This window comes from Euprymna scolopes, chromosome 1, assembly GCF_053919585.1.
Source record: "Euprymna scolopes isolate OS-2025 chromosome 1, ASM5391958v1, whole genome shotgun sequence".
Lineage (NCBI taxonomy): Eukaryota > Metazoa > Mollusca > Cephalopoda > Sepiida > Sepiolidae > Euprymna > Euprymna scolopes.
In genome coordinates this window covers 113,220,679-113,224,525 of record NC_136482.1, presented here as the reverse complement: position 1 = coordinate 113,224,525, position 3,847 = coordinate 113,220,679, and positions in this window count along the sequence as shown.

Below are 3,847 nucleotides of genomic sequence, written 5' to 3'. Positions count from 1 at the left end.
CACAGGGAGAGAGACAGACAGACAGACAGAGAAAAGCTATATAGTCGTTAGGTAACATAAATCCCACAAGCTTCAAAGGTTTTTTCTAGCAAAGTGTACTACTATTGACTACAAAATAAAATGCTTCATGTTAAAAGTATAACTGCCTAAACAAGTGTAAGGAGTTTAATTCTAGACAAAGAGATAGTAGTAAATTTTACTCTATAAGAATGTGCCTGTTGCAGTTACATCGGTGTCACTCACTTTAAGGAGTAGTATCGTAGAAAATTGTAACACATCTGTTTTAGATCAAAAGCTAACATGTTCAAATCACATCGTGATAAACTCGTTGTCATGACTGTTACCTTCATAAGTGTAAGGCATTTGAATCCAGAAAATACTTGTTCAGGTCATGCAATGTTAGGTCTGCTATCTGACACAAGTTTAACGAACCTGATTCTAGATAAAGAAATTGCATATGAAAGCAAAACGATGTCGCATGACATAAATGCTGATACTGTTACATAACGAGTGACGTGCATGAATGGATAAGCTTGAGTAACACTTTAACGGTCAGACGTGACTCTCAAACTGAATTCAATGAAACTAGGGGACTGTCTGAAGACGTATTGACTCTTGTCTGACAACACGAAGAAGACGTATTTATTACCTTTACTTATTGAGTGATGATTCGTCTCTCTGCTTGTAACTATTAATATTCTCCTCTTTGTAATTAACATTTTTTATAGAATGACATCGGCGTCCAAATGGTTCGTAAAAAAGCCGAATAAAACTCCAATGGTAAGTGAAAACATAGCACTATAAAATTGCATCTAAATCAAAATTGTGCTCGTACAACGTTCGACACTTGTTTTTCGAACCGAGTAAAAAAAAATTACATTAAATAAAACCACTAAATACTTATCTAGTAAGGGAGAAAAGTAACTTACCTTGCTTTTGGTAACATTTATTTGTTGTATATTTCTTTTTTTTACCACTTTTCCAAATCTTTGTGGATTGTAGAACACAACCCCTTTAAAAATTTATTTGTTTTATTATTTGTTAATTTATCGTTCGCTTTTCAGTTAAATAAATTCATCGTTCGTTTTCGTTTTAAAAATATATTTTTGTTTGGATTATTTTACAATATCGTTCGTTTCGATTTTTAAAAAAGGTTTTTGTTCGTTTGGATTCTAAAAAATATTGTTGTTCGTATATATTGGAAATATATTGTTGTTCGAATACACTTTAAAAATATTGTTGTTCGAATATATTCTAAAAAATAGTGTTGTTCGAAAACATTTTAAAAATATTGTTGTTCGTTGTGATTAAAAAATATTATTTATTGTTGTTCGTTTTAATTTGAAGAAATATTCACCGTTTGATTTTAAGTTCATTGTTGCCTTAATTCATATTTCATGTTTTGCAACATTTGGTTGTCGTCTGCTTCCAACATATGTAATTTTACATGCATATTTTTATTTATATTGAATAAAAATCAGTTTTATTATAAATCGAATCTTGTTCCTCTCTTTTCGTTTTCTTTTTTGAAATGTAATTTATAATTAATTTATTAATGAACGTATTTTAGTCTTTAAAATCATGAAACAACGAAATGTTTAATTACTTACACATGAACACACAATTTTACGTGTTGAATTCTTTTTTTATATTAATATCAAATTGGTTGCAGTAGAAATTATCCTGTTCTTTATTATTCTATTTTTAATGCTATTTTAAGTTTTTTTTTAATGTTTTTGTAAACATTTTTGACTCATTACCGAAAATCTGACTGCTCGACAGATCTTGTTTGTTAGAGGCTCGTCGATGACGTCATTTGTCAGCTCACGGCCTTTAATGACATATATTACGAAGGCCACGTGCACGATGCACGATGTAGGATGCGTAAAAAATAAAGTGAAAATATCACGTGTATATATAAACATTTATTGATTTCGTGAAAACGTAATACAAGCAGTATGAGGTAAGGTGAGAAAATTTTCCATTTTAATGTAACATTGATCAGAAGGATTTTTGTGGTATTTTATCGTAAATATATTTTTTAAATCGTCTTAAATAGGACTACAAAAAGAATCGATCTAAGATTAATCACAGAGTTTATTCGCTTATTTTTTGCTGCTTTTTAATCGTGCACTATATTTGAACTTCCCCGTGTTTATGTGTGTGTGATTGTGCACAGGATCACAGGTAAAGTAAACCAAAATTTCCGACACTAAAAAATAGAAATGGAACAAAACCTTAATAAATGCCGTGGTATTCAGAAGAAAAAGCAAGTGTGTTATGATTGGTAGGTGCGTCTTCACCAGTCAACATGGGATAACTGTCGGCATTCTGCGAATATTGGCTCCGTCAATTTCTCAGTAGCATCATCAGTATCTCCACTAGACAAGAATATAGAGTGTCAAGGGCAATCGCTTTATTTTCGCTTAACCCAACATCTGTTATAAATCGTATGGTATTGCTGGACGGATACGCAACAGAATAAAATAGATAAAAATAAGAGATAAGAGGAAAAATCCCGGTTGTCCTTAATGGCCGTCCATCAAAACATGACATAAATGTGGGTGTGACACAAGGGTCAATCCTTGGTCCTTTGTTATTCGTGATATTTTTATAAATGACCTCCTTGATAAAATTTTCTCAGAGATGGGGATATTTGCTAACGCGATCACACTCTATAACAGACACGAGGGTAAAACGAATGAAACATATCTAAGGAAATTGCAGTTTATAGTGGAATGGAGCCATAACTGGTTAGTAACGTTCGATACTGCAAGACTAAGCTAATCAACTACTGATTGCCATGGCTAATGATACACTGTTTGAAAGTAGTTTCCCTCAAGCTCCTAGGGTTAACATTCACAGACATGAATTGGGACGAATACGTTAAGGCAGTTGCCAAGGCTGCTGTAAGGAAGGTGCTCGTTCTCTGCCGTGCTAAAAGGCTACTCACACCCGAGAGTATCCTGTATCTCTACAAGGCCACGGTTCGCCGTGCATGGAGTACTGTTGGCAAATCTGCACTGTTGTCACGTCTTGGCTGATGAAGCTAGACAGGGTTTAAAAAAACAAAAGGAATCGCCAACATGAATTACCAACAACTCCAACTTCTGTCCCATCGCCGAAATGTGGCATCCTTTTGTCGGTTTGACAACTATTTCAATGCCTAGTGCTCTAACAATCTCCGAGCACAAGTACCCCCTCGACAACAATACGCCAACAAATCTGACAAGCAGAAAAATCCCACCCCTACACTGTAGAAATCCTTAAGTGCCGTAAAGCCTTCTACTCGAATAACTTTTACCCTCGGACTGCTCCACTTTAGACTTCCCTTTCCTGGTCCCTGTTTCCATGACTGTACTGATATGCAGAAATTCAAGTGCAACGCGAACAAACATCTCGCTGCCCAACTCCACAAATATTAACCCTGCAAGTCTTGTTACAATTAGTCGCCCATTAGTCGATTAAGTGGCCCTATGCCTCGTTTGGGGTGGAACACCAATAAGTAGATAAATAAATAAATGAGCATTTAATGGTAAACGGCTATTATGAGAATGCCAAAAATTGAATGCAAATATTCGTATTATTTGGATTCTTCGGACTACTCTTCCGATCTTGAATGCTAATTTCCTGACGTTTCGGTCAATGTAGCCTTCGACCTTCTTCTGGTGTATCTTGTCGAATTCGTAAGATTTTCTGTCAAACCTTATAATCTGCACAGAATTTCGAAAAAAATAATTATTTAATCCACGGAGATAGTATGCTCTCGTTTCGTCAGCCGTCAGATCGTTTAGAAGTCCTAAGTTATTCGAAATTGTATTTTATTTTAAATTTTACCCGAACTGGA